At 42.9% G+C, this 17,402-nt stretch overlaps 1 long non-coding RNA gene across 1 annotated transcript; it reads right to left on the reverse strand.

The window, feature by feature from the left end:
• Nucleotides 1-1,318: 1,318 nt before the first annotated feature.
• Nucleotides 1,319-15,544, reverse strand: LOC142065633 (uncharacterized). Its single transcript, XR_012663461.1, has 3 exons — nucleotides 5,504-15,544; nucleotides 4,942-5,091; nucleotides 1,319-3,339 (listed from the first exon to the last, which is right to left on the reverse strand). It is a non-coding gene; the product is annotated as an uncharacterized LOC142065633 (long non-coding RNA).
• Nucleotides 15,545-17,402: the final 1,858 nt, after the last annotated feature.

Raw genomic sequence — 17,402 nt, forward strand, 5'->3', positions numbered from 1 at the left:
ATAAAGAAAAATGGTTTCCGCTGTATTTTTGTGTGTGTGACAGCCAAAAATAACAACAAACCTCTGATTAGTGTCTGAGCTTCATCATCACCAGGGTAGATAAAGCATATCTGTGTTTCATTATCGTGCTGATGAGGAAACAGTGAAACACGGACTATTTCATTATGTTCTTTATGTTCAACTTGTGAATTGCACTTTCTTGTTTAAAACAGTATGCACAAAGGGATATGTCAGTATGTAGCAAAGCCGTAATAATAATATTTTTTAATAGTAGGTGGGTCTAAAATATTCCCATTCTTTAAATGAGGCAGCAGACCTGATTGAAAAAGCAGTACACTGAAGCTTTGGTCTGCTTCATTCCCTGGGCATAAACAGTGTGTTGAACATACCAAATTTAATCCTCTAACAAAGCCATTCAGGGCTTATTTGCTGACCTGTGAGTTTGATGGGCTACAGGGGTCTGTGGATGCCCATCAAACCCCAAAACAGCACTTTATCATAATGAGAAGCAAGGGGATGTGTTCAGGCATTAAAGACAGGGTAGCAGAACTGGTTTAAGGTCTTGTGTGGCTGTGTAAGGAGTACACAGCAGAAGGGAGACTGCATCAGGAACCCGCAGCGTCCTGTAACCTCAGTATGCTGGTAAGTAGGTACAATTACATCTACCTGAGCCCTCCTTCCTTCCCCTTTTTTGAATAGAAGCTGCATGCGTGACTCAGGGCCATATACTACTCAACAGCCACAACCTAGCTTCCGCTGATAACCATGGTGTGACCCGCCTATACATTAGGGAAATCAGTAGCTCAGACTTTTTCCATCTGAGATAAATGTGTCCCACGTGCAACACAACCTGAGCTGAAAATGGTACAGAGCAAGTCCCAGAATGCTTGTTTTATGTTTCATACAAACATGGAAATAATCTCTCGGTTATGAATTATTTCATTAAATTCCTTGCAGCAGCAACTGGAGAAGCTTGTTTCACTTGGGTGAAAAAGCGAGGAAAAGAGATTCTCCATGTACTTCCAGTTATTTTCAGGTTGATGCAAGTACAGCTTTTTTCTACTTAAAGCAACTCTTCTGCAAACTACTCTGAAGTACCCTTCTGTAGGGTAGTATTGGTTTCCTGGAGAAGCTATCTATCAGAGGGTCTGTGTTATACAAGGTACTTTCTTTCAGGTATTCATTTGGCTTTGCTTGTTTTGTTGCAATGCCATAGATGCAGCTGAATTCCACATAAGCAAGCCGGTGTGTTGAACCATTAGGTTGTTGGATGTGGATATTTGCAATGTCATCAATAAATTCTGGTGCATAAATGTTTTAATAGCAAAAGAAATCGAATTTTCTTCTTTTTAGGCATGTTCTTGTTTTCTTTCTGCACTGCTCTGACCTGGCCTTTGTAGGCTGATCCCCTTGTGCTGTTCCACGTTCTACAATTCATCACTTCCACGCACAAAATACTGGCTCAAGGCTGTGGGGTAATATAAGCTGAGATGACCTACAGCCCAGAAAATGTGTTTCTGCAGCGGATATTTCATGGTTTCCCACTGAGGTGTCACAAACCATATAGGAGGAAACTTTTTTTTTCCCCTTTCTTCATTTTCTGAGAGTTTTTTTTTTTTTTTTTTGCTTAGGAAATGCTGCCTCTCTTACTTTCCTTTGGCAATCTGTTCCTTTGGCAAGAAATACGACTATCAGGTGTTTAAAATTAAAGTTGTTAAAATCAAATTTGCAAAGGCAGGAGGGTTTGCCCCAGTGTCCTGGACATAGTCCAACTTTGGTAATTGTGTCTCGCCTAACTAAATCCTTCTTGCAGTTTCATGGCATTCTTCCTGTCCTGCTGAAATCTGCTATGGAGAGCTGCTGTGACATGACATATTAAACATCTGCCGTGTTGTTACCCAGAAGTGGCTGTGCTTTAACAGGAGATGAAGTGATTTAAAATATATGGCATCCATACACACAGACTTTTTCATTACAATGACTTCTACTGAACTGGAGGAGTTACTTAGGAGCAGCACTTCTGAAGAAAAATCAGCTCAGGAACTAAATATGGATTTAAAGGTCTGATTCTCTAGGTCCCTCTTCTAGATGATCTTTTCCAAACTCATCCCTTTCTCTTATAAGGAGGTGCTGAGAAGTGGCAGGTTCATGTGATCATCTGTGTTTATAGGATAATAACCTTCACTCTGCCCATTAACCCCTCCTTAAAGGCAAGGAGAATTCCAAAGCACTGAGCAGCTTCAGCAGTCAGGGGATAAAACCAACACGTACGCACCTGCTAAATGAATATTTTCCCCAGCTTGGTACGAACGTGACATTTCTTCCCGCTCAGTTACATCAGCAAGAGGCCAAAGACGGTAATTCATCCTGCTGCAATGCCAGTGGGCCAAGGTAAACTGGCGATTGGAAAGGGGTGCCCTGGGCAAGTGTTTTGCAGCACTGGCTGGGGACCTCTAGTGGTCCCTGAAACTTTAGGAGAGGATCCACATACCGATTAAAACTATTTTCAAAAATGAAAACCAGGCACATTCTCACAGTATAGCAGCAAGTAGGCAAAATGGAGAAAATACACAGATGTGCAAATATCAGCCTGGTGTTTTGCTGCTGTAAATGAAAACGTTGTGGCAGCGGTAATATAACTGGTCTGCTGACTCATTTTCCTAAAAATTTAGGTGGTCCTTGGCATGAAGAAAGTGGAGAAACACTCTTGTGATCCCATTGGAAGAGGGAAACTCACAGGATCAGGGTGGTGCATAACTCTTGCTTCTGGTTTTAAAGAGTCAAGGCATTTTACACTTCGAAATCATAACATGATACTGAGCAGAAAAACTTTATTATGAATATTTTTAAATTCCCATCCCAGATATATCCTTGGAGCTGGAGCCATGCCACTAAGTATGTGATGAATGAAATCTCTTCAAAACTCTGATAGAAAAACTCCCGTTCTAATTGTTTTGGATCATCTGCATCCTGCGTTTGGTTACATGGGGTAATAGAGACCATCTGTCTCCCTTCTTTCCAATATGTGGATGTATATCTGTGTGCGGAGCTGTTTTTGCTGACACAGTGCATTGACCCTCCCAAACGTGCATTAAGAAAACGTGTGTACCCAGGAACAGCCAACCTTTCTGACCTTACAAGCCACATATCCAATTCTTCATACAGCTGAGAACCCTGAGACGCACATTTTGGTATGTTGAGGAAAGCAGGGAACTCCAGAAGTTAATGGGAAACGCCGGTGACTCCCTTTTGCTCCCACCAGTCTGTTGGGGCACTAGGCTGGGTCCCGAAGCAGCACAGGGATGCTGTTGTCAGCAGCAGCATCTGGTGCTGTGTCCCCTAAAGGGAAATAAGACACACTGTCTGAGTCTTTGTCCTTACATAGGGTTTTATACAACCTTTTATACAACTCACTTGTACACCGCATCGTGGCCATACAGACACGTGCACACAAAATCTCACTAGCAATATCAAGGCCCTGTGAAATAGTATGTTGGTCTAAGAGAGGAAAGATAGAGGTGGAGACAAAGGGTGGGGAGGCTCATGTTAGGTGCTTGAACCATGTAAAAAGAGCATCAAGATCTCACCAGCCCTTGGGGAGTAAAATTTTATTTCTGTTCAAGAAAAATGTGCAGTTCAGTGCATTTCCTCGTGGTTTCAGAATCAAAAGCTGCAGTGAAATTTCATTTTTCTTAAAACACAGGTTACTTCAAAACCGACATCAATTATCAGCTAGCTTGTCTGGCTGCAGGATGGTGGGGACAGTGCTGCTTGGGCCAGGAGAGCAGTGTACCTCCCCCTGCCTCCATGGCAGGCACCACCTCTGAGGGTTTCTCAGCCGAAAAAAATGGCAAGGGGATTATTGAGAACTGTAAATCTAGTGCAGTGGAGATAAATAAGCTTTACAGTGCAGCTTCATTAAGCTACAGCTCCCCCTTCTATGAATGCACCTTTTGCTGAGATATTGCAATAGTAGACTTTAAAGGCAGCCAAGCAGTACAAGCACATTTCTTCACTCAGATTAAAAGCATTGTTTAAATTCTTGCGGCTAGACAATTTGTCTTGTCCTTTAAAAAAAAAAAAAGAAGCCCTACTAAACAGCGAAGCAGCATAAAGGGGTTGGGACATAGGATTGAGACTGCAGGGAATTTTTAACTTCCCTGCTGCAAATGAAGATCAGCCTTTTTACCTTTCCACAATCTTTCTGCCTTTGTTATTTGTGGTTACCACAAAATCTTATTCTAAGAGTCTCTCAGATGTCAGAATTAGATAATGTCTCTGGAAAACAGTGCCATATCTGGATAAACATAGCCATGAGTAAAATATTTTATGTTACAACACCTTCCATCGGCAAGAGTCTGGGGAAAAAATAGATAAACCTACGTATTTATTATTTAATTAATACAATGTTTATACATGTTATTATTTATTATGTATACGTATCCATATATCTATATATAAATATCTAGAGATACATATGTATTTGCATCTTATACACAAGGACTTTTTTGCCTGATAGAAAGAGTCCTGTTCCAGGGCTGAACTGGAGCAGCAGATGGGTAACACGTACACTGGCGTTGCCTTTTACATACCAAGGAAGCAACACAAAGCTCTTCCTGAGAGAGGGGCCTTACAACGGATGTGTCACAAGCTAGCCCAGCACTGCCAAGGACCAGGAGGGCATCCATCACAGAACGCAACTTGGGAAACACCTGAGGTAATGTGAGATTTTCTGGTGGCCAGTGGCATTTGATTGCATCCCATCCCAAACGCATCAGGCCATGCTCAGCAGAGGTGACTGTGGAGAATACCTGTGAAGTTGTAGGGCCATGCTGTGATTTTCCTGTCTTACTGCACACTATCTGTCAGGGAAAAGACTGGCCAACAAACATGGGCAGAAGGAAAAACAAAATAAGGATGCTCACCTCTAAATTGTCCTACCTGGAGCAGAATAGGGTTGTCTCCCAGCACCAAAAGCCTGGTGATGTCAATCTCAACAACACATCTCCCAATGGCTTTTGTACCCTAGGCAGTGGAGCAGGGGATGGATAGATTTCAATAGACAGTATGTGTTCATGGACAAAAGAATACCTGAATAAAAAAAAGAAGCAGTCACTTGTCTACAGCCACAGAAGCATCAGCCTCACCAGTGAAGAGAATACCTGCCACAAATCCCTGAACTCCATGTGTTCACCCAGCCATACACTTCCCATGGTGTCAAAAAGAAGAATATAACACGACTTTCCTGAAAACAAATTGTTTACTGTCTCCATGTCAGTCTGTAACTATTTTGCTGTAATTTGACATGGGAAGAAACCATAATTTACGTCACTGAGGTATTAACCTGCTTTCATCTGCAGCCTGTTTTATGGAGGAAATCCACACTAACAACTCAATAATATATATGTAAACTTTGACATCTTTCAAGTCAGAATAAGCAGATTCATCCATGCAGCCACAGAACTCATTCAACAACATCAGCTGTATAAAGTGCAAATCTTACTCGTGCATTTTTCAGTCCCCACCAGGGTGTTCCATCAGCGTGACCAGCGCTCAGCAGGGGTGTAGGATCCAGCAGCAACTTTGCAATTCCAGATGCCACAATTTGCTTCAGCCCACCTCCAGCTTTTTTTTTTTGTTGTTCTTTTAAACTTCTCCTCTTAGGGAACAGTAATGAGATTGTCTGATAGTTTCGTGAAGGTGAGTGTCTGATCAGTGTCTGAAAGAGAGGAAATGACAAAGCACCCAAGTTCTTGTTCTCACAGAGCAAACCCTTGCAGTGAGTATGTTGGTGCTTTTTTCTTTAAAAAACCCTCAAACTTAGGGTTTCATGCTAAGTGCAAATGAGCAAACTGCTCTGCCTTGCATATTTGTACATGAATCCAGTGCAGTTAAAAAAAAAAAAAAGACTATTGAAGGCATTGAAAAAAAAAAAAAATCAGTGCATGGAAAGGGGCTTAATACATTCGCAACGTTATTTAGCTCTAACAAAGAGCAGCAACCCCAGATGACCTTCTGGCTCCTGTCTCCACCCAAGTTCCTGGCCTCTGTTCAACGTCCTGGCAAAAGTTGCAGACATCCGCAACACAATGCCAAGTAGCTGTTTTGTCTGTAGATATGTAATAGAGATTAGCCGAGTGGTGGTGGGGAGCTGCTACACATAAACCAGCACCTCCAAACAGGGAGCTGGCATCCAATTCTCATCAAAGAGCCTTTTTCCCAGCAGTGCCAAGCACCTCCTCAAGACTTCGGTGGCCGGGTAAGAGAGAAAAATTTCCACCTCTTCAGCTTGGGGGGGGTTACGTGCTCCCCTCCCGAGACCCCTCCCGCGTCAGTGCCCAGGCGATTCTTTCATGTCTCATGTCAATGATTAACTCGATGGGACGGGGCTCTGCTGCCCGTGTGAAGGATGGATTGAGCGCAGAGCCCGTTACATCATACCTTTCTGATGTGCTCAGCCATGGATCACTGATTTGCCTCCGATTGCAAGCTAGCGAAGCTGACACTTGAATGGAAAACAGAATGTAACCCCATGCACATGGCTTGTTAACACCTCCTGTGTGTGACTGCTTTTAAAGAGACGCCTGAACTGTGCCCGTAATGGAAACGACTTTTGTTTTCCTGTAGTAGGCTTTAAAAGAAAAATTTCGTTTTGACTTTAAATACTTTTTTTTCCCTCCCTCTTTCCACCGGAGACAGGAAACAGTTCTTTCATGCGTTCAGAAATACAAATTATGATTGGCAGAACATTAGAGTGAAGAAAAAGAGCTTTTGAAAGAGATCCTGGAGGAGCGATCAAGGCAGATTAAAGGTTAGGCCCTGCACCTAGCCAGCCAATCTCCTTAAGTCAGACACCCCCAGCTCTCCAGAGTTTGTTTGTATTTTTGTCACAGAACTGGCTAGACCTGCAATTTCAGTAAAATGCAAAGTGGGAAGGGAAAAATGCTGGGCTCTCCTCCTTCTCCTTCTCCTTCTCCTTCTCCTCCTCCTTCTCCTTCTCCTTCTCCTTCTCCGTCTCCTTCTCCTTCCTTATTTATGAGGTATAAGGAAAAATCAACTGTTAAACATTTTACTTCAGCATGTTTTCGTTATTACCATTTTAGCCCTTTACCAAGACCACTGTGACTGGGGGATGGCTGCAAAGGAAGCTGGTGTAAAACATGTTAATTCTGTATGACATAGTATGTCCATTTATAATTTATTTTATAGAATATGTAATAATTATGTAATATGTTATTAAATTCTCATTGGGCTAATATGTCAGATTAATTTAATAGTGAGCTGTCACGAGAAATCAAGCAACAGAGCATGAAGTCTCAGTTAAGCGCACAGATTCAGTAAACACTTTGGGTTTGTTAGGAGAGGCAGCCTAGGCTGCCTGCCATGAGGCTTTGCTTCCTGGCCTAGCCAAGTTACATTCTTGTCGCTCAGGAACATCGCTGAGCAGAAGGGCCAGAAGACAGTAGCACGTTGAAGAACATTTTTTCCCCCTCTCAAAACGTCTCCACAACTGATGAGTGGATCCAATCATGGCATGAGAAGGGGCACTCTGGAGTGCATAAAAAATGCTTGGCAGAAACCTTGCTGTAATCATTCATGCTTTGTTTCTGTGACTAAACAAACAGTATCTTACAAGAAGAGAATAAAAAAAATAAATACATCCAGCATTGGCCACTAATTTGTAAATGGAAGAGTGATAGATGCCAAACTCATTTGGCTCTTCAGCCAAGTAAATAGAGCATCATAGTTCGAGGTCTGATGGGGAAATCAAGATGATACAGGAAAGGGTCATTCAGAGAGAGCGGCAAGTGGGCAGAGCTGTTCTCTCTGCCCCCATGTTCCTTTTCCTCCACCTCTGGAACAGGTTGGGATTCATCTGGCAGAACAGCTTCATGTGGGAGGATGCTGTGCGTATATGTTCCCTCTGGGAATAATTAACCAAGGTCAACATTGCTGGATCCTTGGATGGGAAACTGTCAAGGAAAACACAAGCGCTACAGAAAGTGGTGCTGGTAATTCGTTATGTGGGAAACGATCCCTGCGCCAGAGATGAACCGAGCCCTTTACATAGCACTAAGGACCTTCATGGCAGTATTGCTCCTGGTTGTTAGCTTTAATCTCACACTGCACAACATCTACACTGCAAGCCCCTGATGGCAGCTCCAGACCCTGGAAGCTCTGCTGAGGTTTTGTGTCTGAATCCAGCTGCCTCGCCTGCCCTCTTCCCTGCCTCTCTCCTCAGAATATTTGGCATTTATTCAAGCAGGAGAAGTGCAGCACCACTACCCTCAAACACTTTGTTTCTGACCTCCAGGCACTCCAGCATCTCCCTAGCTGCTTGCACTGTCCCTAGATAGGAACGTGGCAGGCGGGTTAAGTAGACCGACCCTGCAGCATGAGCAGCTTTACTGCGGTTTACTGGGTATTATCCAAGGTGGACACAGCAGCTGTGATTGATGTGATGTGGTGTGATGTGATGTGATGTGGTGTGGTGTGGTGTGGTATGATGTGATGTGATGTGATGTGGTGTGGTGTGTGGTGTGGTGTGGTGTGGTGTGGTCTGATGTGGTGTGGTCTGATGTGGGGTGAAAGCACGTGCAATTCCAGGTTTTTTTCTGCAGCAAATCAGCACGTGGTAGTACATATGGGGAAAAGCTGCTCACTTCAGTTTGGCTGCTTGAGAGCAACTTCCAGCCTATCCCAAATAGCACAGCAAGGGCAGAAAATGAAGATCCTAACAAACAAGTACCATTGCACTTTTCACAGAAACAGGCTTTTGAGACTCAGTGGACTGTAATGCTGCCTGCTCAGCCCTCCTCTGCTGAACTGCTGTATGGGGTAGTATCCACCACACGCATTGCATTGTACACTAGGAGGACAAGCATGGCCACTGTACTTTTGCCCAAGAGATAGCAGCATTTTGTTTTTTGGAGCACTGATCTGTATCCAGTTTGTAAAATGCTTCTGAATCCTTTGAGAAGGAAGATGTCAATAAATGATTTTTGTCCTACCATTGTAATTCCTCTCCTCCTCATTTTTTCTCCAGTTCCCTGCGCAACTGAAAACCCTTCTTCCTTTCCCCTTCTGAACAGGGATTGCCTGATTTTTTTCAGCTAATAATGAAAATAACAAATGCATACTGGAGACTTCGAGAGAGCTGTGCTTGAGAGCACTGATATGTTGTGAAGATGAGAGGGTGAGAGAAGAGACCTTTGGCTGTGATGAGACCCAGATGTCCCATTCTGGATGTGTCCAGCAAAGTTACTATGTCAAGTCTTTGTTTAAATTGGGTCCCACTACACAAGCGTATTTATTAGCATAACAAAGTTGCAATGGCCAAGAAAAGGAAAAAATTACTTGCCTAATGGAAATGAATTCTGCAGCATAACCTGGTGGTACATAGGACTCTATCGTGGTATTTAATGTCTCTCCCCACAGTGAAAGAAAGAGTCTTGACACAGGCGCCAGTAGGTCTGCAGAGCCATTGGTAGACAGCCAGGGCATACCATTTAATGGAAGGACATCATTAAATATGCCTTTATTTTTATTACTTTGTAATATTATTATGCAGCTGAAATAAATCACAAGTTGTTTTTAGTGGGATTCAGTCACAAGCCACAAAAGCAGTGAGCTGGGGGGCTTGCTTCTCAATCTCGCTGTAAGCAACCTTCTGTACTCTGCAAAGAGCAAAACTTTCGCATGAGAGTCAGCCCATGACCTTTTGCTCTTTCAATATTTATTAAATGCATTAATAAATAAGTACGGCTTCTTTAACTCCTAGGACCAAGTTCTAGGCTTCTGCAGCCCAAGTCTTCAGGCAAACATGGGCTGCAGAGCCCCCAGACCAAACTTGATGGCTTGCTACTGATTCTACATCACCACCTCACTGGCCCAGGGCTAACGTGTCAAAGGAGGATCAGGAGGCGTCTGGTGGAGACCATAGGTGTTTCAGCTATCGTGCACAGTTCCTGCATGGCTCCCAGATCCCCTCCAAAATCAGGAAAGCGCAAAGGTGCTGCATGCTCACCTACGTAGTTAGCTGCAGCGCAGCATCAGTGACCTGGAGGGAGAATTTGGTTCAACCTCCCACAACCAGATGGGCAAAACATGAAGTCTCCAGGCATGCAGCAGAGAAGTTAAAAAGGAGACATAAAAATCTGTGCTTGACTCTTCACCAAACTGACTGTGAAAAAATATTTCAGAGGATTGATTGTCCTAAGAACCCACTCCTCGTTTCTGTACATCAGTGAGGAAGCAGCACATTGTTTGGTTTTAAATAGGATGGACACCCAAAGCTTTTCTACACAGTCACATATTTTCTTATCTCTCATGGAAGTAAGAACTTCGACGTGCAAAACATTCTGTAGAAAAACTAAATATGCCAGCAGGATATTATTACCTATCGTGAGATAACTTTAGCTTAACACATTTTGTGTTTACTCTGCTCCCAGTCCCCTCTGAAAAAGCTGTTAGGTGTGCAAGCTCTCCCTTGAACATTTCTTTTTTTAGTTTATACATGCTCAGATTATTTCAGAGGGAGGAAGAATGGCAGTCAGTGATTTAGAGAGTACTGCCGAAATTCTGACATTACTTGTGTAAAACACCCATTAGTTCCTTCTTGTCACCTCTAATATGCCTTTTTATTTCTTTTTGTCAGGTAAATGTTAACAGGAGGTTTATCATTAATCACCTTTGGGTTTTTGTAAGGGTTTCTATTATTCACATGAACAGTGTGTGTTGCAAGACTCCTTTTTTCACTATTTAGATACAAATTATTCAAAGCTTCAGTTTTGGCTAAGCTGAAGCCAATCTGAAATAGATAAGCTTTGCCTCAAAAGGGAACCTCAAAAGCCTTCAGCTTAAATCCAACTGTGATACAAGTATCACCTGTTTGGATAATGAAATGTGTGCAGATGAGAGAGATGAGTTACTGTGCTTCAAGGTCAAGAAGAAACATTAACAGTATGAGGAGGTCATTCAATTCATCCATTGCGTAAGTTCAAAAAAATCCTTATGGCCTGCTCTTTGCTGCAGTAAATTTGTATCACAGTCAAGTTTATTCTTACTGTGGCAAGGAGCAAAATGTGGGCTCAAAGGTAGGTCTTATCATCTGATGCACAAATGTCAGAAAGGAGAAGAATGACTGCCCTTCCAAAATTTTCACTCCTGTGAAACTCACTTCTGTTTGTGACCAGAAACAAACTGGAAGAAGATATCTGCTATTTTGTAATCAAAAACTGATTTCTACAGAAGTGACATCCCCCATGACTTCCATCTATTCCTCTGTCAGCAGCACATAGCTCATGTTCACCATGTAGGTATGAGCAGCAGCAACAGCCGCAGAAGAGATAGGATCTGCTCAGGGTATTTTCTTTCTAAATGAAAAGGGGTTGAGGAAGAGACAACTCCAAGTAACATGAAAGAGAGTAAATGTAGGCCCAGCTGCTGACTGGTTCTGCTACAGATCTCCCAAATCATCTTATCTCAGTGTGCTTCAGAGTACATGTCTAAGATGACAACTCCTTTGTACAGTCACAGCAGGAGGAAGCTGTGAAGGGGAGGGAGGAGATCTGGGATACAGATGCAACCACTCTGACAGCTCCCAAACATCAACAATATGATAGAGCCTCCAAAAGGCCAGGTCCATAAGCAGAAATATTCAGCATCACCTCCCAGCATTGGTTTCATGATTAGGCCTTGGCATCCTTCTGAGGAGGAGCAAGATTCCTTCTGTATTTTTGATTATCCTGCAGCTCCTGTTCCTGAACTGGAGGAATGCCTCCTTACCACATCTTCTTTATATCCCTCTGCTGCGCACACACGCAGACACGCATACACAGACACACACAGAGAAACTTATTTGCATTTGGGATGTGGATTACAGCAGGATTCTGTTCATAAACCTAGAGAGACCTGTGCTCCCAGGCCTGACTCTTCAGAGCACTAATTCCCCCCTCCCTCTTTTGCTATGTTTGCCAGTGGAAAAAATTAGCAAACCCTATTTACAAATATTTTTGCCTCTTGGCCCTCTGCCTAATGCTGCGCTATTAAGGCTGTCGTTGTTCCACTAAACAATTGCCAAATGTTTTTGCATGCATGCATTGGCTTGCTTTTGAGTTCAGATATTCTTATTCCACCAACTGCCACCCTTTGCTTAATTCAAGGTGAATGCTCTAGACTTCAAGCTTGTCAGAAAATTTCCCCTTTATTACAACACTAAAATATACTATCCCAGCAACAGTGGTAAAATTCCTGCACTAAGACATTTTCCTGTGAACAGTTTTTCTGTCCCAGCCTCTCCTTTCATGACAGAAAATGCTCTGCTCACATTGGAGCAGCATGCTCCAAAGCCTTACACTTACATCAGACAAGGTCAAAGAGGCTGTAGCCAGTGAGACCTCAGTGGAATTTGGGCACCCAATTCCAAAAACTGTGTCCTGGAGAAACGTTTTCTCAGCTGGAGCCTGATCCCAGAGACAAGTAATCTCCATTTCTGCATGCCCAGAGACGTCTGAGCAGCTTAGTGTCTGAGTTACGATCAAGGAACAAAATATTTCTCCTCCTCTTTTCCCTGAGGCTCTTGACCTAGTAACCATTCTCAGAGCATATTTTTCAGGATTCTCCTCCTTCCAAAAGGCCGTCGTGGCCAACACTTTCTTTTAAAGTACAGAACAGAGTAGTGGTCCACATTCACCTTCCTGCCCTCTTCCTTTTTACACCCCTGTTGGTTAGAGCACTGGCCTAGAAAGATGGGTACCTGCTTTCCCTTCTCTCCATCTCCAGGGACTCAGTCTCCTGGGATGCCCCTAAGGAGCATCTGCCATCCAGCTGGGGACCAGATGTCCAGTTAGCCTCGTTCCCCACTACTCCTGCTGAACCTGGGCCAGTATTGCTCAAATGACTGTATTACATATGCCCCATTTGAAGGATCACTGCCGTAATGAATTATTTCTTTCTGCCTTTTCTAGTCAGTGGAGAAGTCTGTCAGGTCTACTCTGTGCCTGTACAGGCCACTTTGATTAGGGATTGACGCATTAGTGTCTGGTGAGCAAATAGCAAGGGTGATGGTAATGCTACATGCTTTGACACATGCCTTTGACATACACAGCCCACGGATGGCCTCACCTTTCTGTTGTAAATATTTGGTACTCAGACAAAATACAGACTATATGCACAAATTTTAGCAACTCTATCAATAAAAGGAAACTTCACAGAAGTGAAGTTGAAGTAAGAGTGAGCTCATTCACTCTTTTAATTTCTGTGCAAGTACATTCATGCTTCTGTGTATGGTGTTTAGTCCCAAATGTAAGGGTGATACAGTTTACTAGCATTTCAACAGCAGCTGAAAGAGCCAATGATAAATGGATGTTGAAGAGCCGTCAAAGAAAGCAAGTTTCATATCTGTAACTGCAAATGGTAGCATGGGAAATGTGATTCTGAAACAACAAAAGAAAGATTTATGTCTCTAATGAAAACAGCTCCAATGTCAGATACAACATAACTTCCCAGACAAGATAAAAACACAAGAATTCTCTCCAGAAATTACTCAGTGAAAAATTCTGAATAACAAATGCAGATGAGAAAATTGCTCAGACAGTTTGCAAATAGGAAAAAAGGAGGATTAACAGATTTATTAATCATTATGATTTATGCACCTAGCTTTACTAGCAATGCAAGACAATAAATTAAAGCACAGCCAAGATTTCCTCCACACTATTTGGTCAGTGAACCTTCATCCTGCCCTAAAGCAGTGCTGGTTTTAAGCCAGTCCTGCCAAGCCCAGCAGTGTTTCTGCAGTCATGAAATGCCAACATAGAGTATCGAGATGGTCTTCAAGAAGAGCATTTCAGCCCTTGATTTCTTGTCTCTGCAGTTGAAAACTGATGGTATAGGAGATATGACTGCAGACACATAAAATCTTGTCTGTATAGCCTAACCTATCTAGTTTATGGTTAACCCTGAGAGTGAAGGTGAGCCATGCAGTCTTTAGTTCAGGCAACCGCACAGAGCACAATACTTTGAAAGACTGCTGACTCCCATCCCAACCACACACCAAAGCCCAATGCCCATCCCTTCCCTGCTCTCATAGCTCAGGCTGGCACATGTGGAAATCACACCTCTTCCTTTGCTGTGTAAACATGTCTCATATCATTGATGCCTTCTTGGCCCTCTGGTTTGTCATCACATCCAACTGTACTGATTTATCCCTACATCTGCTCTCAGGAGGGAGGGGACAAGTTAAAATGCACTCCTCCTTTTATTTAGCTGTTCAGTAATAACAAACACTGAGCAACTGATCACACTTACATAGACAAAGCCTTGCCTTTTGGACTTGGATGAAGATGTTTCTTCTCCTGAATTCCCTCCCTCCTGCTTGTCAGACACTAATGTGAATACTCATCTTGACCAGAAGGATAACAAAGCTTGTTGTCCAGGTGTAAACACATCCTCTGGGAAGATTGCAACATGAGCAGTTAAGCCTGATTCTTCCCATGCTGGGCACTTCCTAAGTGACCACTTGATGAACAACCATGCTGGGACAGGCTCTGAAGAGAAAGTCTGGAGACAGAGTCATAAGGACTATTGAACATCCTGGTCTTGACCATCCTGTCCACCTGTTCAAACTCTGCTCCAGGACTGTGTCTCTAACTAATCAGTGACAACTTAAGACACAAGTTTCTGATCTTTAGATTTATATTAAGAAAGTTTATGATGTTGCAAGAGTCAGTGACAGTACACTGGAATCAGGTAGGGTTTAAATGCTGCTTCAGAGTCACAGGAGCACAAAGCCACCCAGAGCCTCTTTTTATTATATTTCCAGATCACACCACAAAACCCTAAGAATGCAAGGATGGACAACATTTTTAGAATACACGCAAAATCTCCTTAGGTCTTTTATACCCACTGTGAAAGGAACACAGTCAGTCTCAGCAGGGATTAGAGTCAAACCTTATTCTGTAGCTAACCCTCCTAGCCTGGCCTGAGTTGCCCCACTGTGACCAACTGCCCTTAATTAAGGAAAAGGAAGCAGGCAGATATCCACTTTGCCTGCCGCATCATTAACTCCTTTTTATGAATGCTGACAGACCCTGTACTCATCTCAGGCCAAGTCTCTGTCACGCCCAAGAAGTGGAATTTAACCTTACTGGTGACCTAATTGTGGCATCATCACAAACAAGGTCTTACAACTTAGTGCCATAGAGCATTAAAGACAACCAGACAGTTCAGTCTTTGCCATTCATTTCTTAATAAAAACAACACAGGTGTAATTGTCCTTGCTCAAAATGGAGGTGACTTAATGCCTTAAGAACTGGGTAAAGCTTTGTAACCTCTCTCCAGCTCCATTCAAGCACTCTTTCTAACCCACTGGGGTAGAGAGGACTGTGCTGGAGGTGTTTCAGTCCAGTTTGATAAAACAGCTGTTAAATATCACCAGCTATTAAAAGCATGCTGCTAGGGAGACCCTGCTCAATCCTTGCTGCATCCTTGTGCTTCCCAGTCTCGGGCTGTGCACCATTTCAGGTCTCCCCAAATCCCTTAGGGTTACAACCAAGAAAGCTGCATCCCACCCTCCCCAGAACCAATGTCCTTTATCTTTCTTGAGGAATGTGCATCACCTCTGTATTTTAAGGCTGAGGTAGAGCCCAAAGATGCGAATCAGGCCAGGTGTGAGCACATGGCCTAAGGGAGCCTGCCCAGCACAACTTACAATGTGATAAAGCAAGGCAAACAGAGGCAGATGGGCTGTACACCAGCAGCGTGTCTACGGTGCAAGTCAATGCTGGTTTTAAATAAATCTTCCCCCCCTCACAGAAACGCTGTGTCCAAGGGTCCCCTCCAGGCCTTTTCAACAACTTCATGAGAGACATCTGACCACCAAGACCCTTTACAGCATCCACTTTTAAACATGGCCCCAAGCCCTTTTATAACTTAAAGACCAGAAGGTAAGTAAGTTACATTAATTAATTTCCTTTGCAGGAGGGGAATGAGTGAAGTCTGGGGAATCTGCCCACCACTTAAACACTGGTTTTGTGGTCAAGGATGTTGCTACCATCCTTTCATGCTATTTTTTCTTCAGGCCTAAATCAATCCCAACCCTCTGTTACCCTCCACACACAACATATAGAGCCCTAAACGAGAGGTGGTCATTCAGACTACCTGGCTGGGAATAATTTTAAAAGATTTTTTCCTCTGCCAGTCCAGATCACACAGTAGCTGTAGACATGATGTATACATCAGCTATTAGCTGGCTGTGAAATGGGGTGACAACACGATGTATCTTGGCTAGCTACAGCTCAGTGATAGGGCACAACATTAAAGGACAATTGTGGACTGCCTGGGATACGTTAGCATATAAAACACTTCCCATCAAATGCAGCTCAAAAAAGGTAAAGTGAAATGAAAAGAGTACAAACGGTCACGAGTGAAGCATTAAATCAGCCAGTTCTGGACTCCTTTTTAAATGTTATTGCAATGCAGGTTCTGAAACAAAAGGATTGTCTTGAGTTAGTGCAAGTGGAAAATTGGTTCTTTGACCAAAAAAACAAAAAAAATCAGGGGGAGTGGGAGCTGTGTGGGAAAGATTCTTTTAAATAATCTTTTTTTTTTCCTTAATTGGAGAATTAAAAAAATAAATTAGAGGTTGGCAAATTTTTGTCAAAACATTTCAATAGCCAAAGCCTAAATTCTGGCTTTAGTTCACTCTACCAATGGCAACACCCTCTGAAAAATGTCAATAATATGAGAAAAAGTTATTTTTGTTTTCATTTTCCACAAAAAAAGCGCCTCATCTGCAGTGCAACTCTCCTTTCAGCCTGTACTGGTCACAGGTCCATGGGCAGATACTTTCTACCTCAGATTACTCCCCTCCACTAAAACCTTCCTGGGAAAGGAAAAACAAGACAAAGGTATAGGAGGAAGAGAGGGGCAGTAAAGGAGTCCCAATGAGATGTAGAACAGAAGGGGATGCTGGACAAAGAAAGAGGAGGAAAGGGCCCAGCAAAATGCTGGGGAAAGAGCAGGAAGGGTGAAAGAAAGAACAGGATTTTTTTTCTTCCCCCTCCCATTCCAATAAGCTTAATTTTCTTTTCTTCATCTGTTGTAGGAAACCCAACAGTTTTATGCTTTAAGTGGTAAAGACAAAGGCTGGGAACAGAAAGAGTAAAAAGTGAGTTGTACAAGGTCACAGCCTGTTTCACCTCCTGAAACCAAGTCCACACCTTTGTCCACACTACTTCAGATTTAACCATTATTTACTGATCTCCTGCTGTCCATTAGCTTCTTAAGCAGCCCACAGATAATGAGATGGCAATGAAAATTTTAAGTGAAACTGATTGAACATTACAGCATTTGAGAAAGTTATAAATTATCAGAAAGTATTGCTCTGGGGATATCTGGCATGC

Source organism: Phalacrocorax aristotelis, chromosome 1 (genome assembly GCF_949628215.1).
Source record: "Phalacrocorax aristotelis chromosome 1, bGulAri2.1, whole genome shotgun sequence".
In the NCBI taxonomy this organism is placed as follows: domain Eukaryota; kingdom Metazoa; phylum Chordata; class Aves; order Suliformes; family Phalacrocoracidae; genus Phalacrocorax; species Phalacrocorax aristotelis.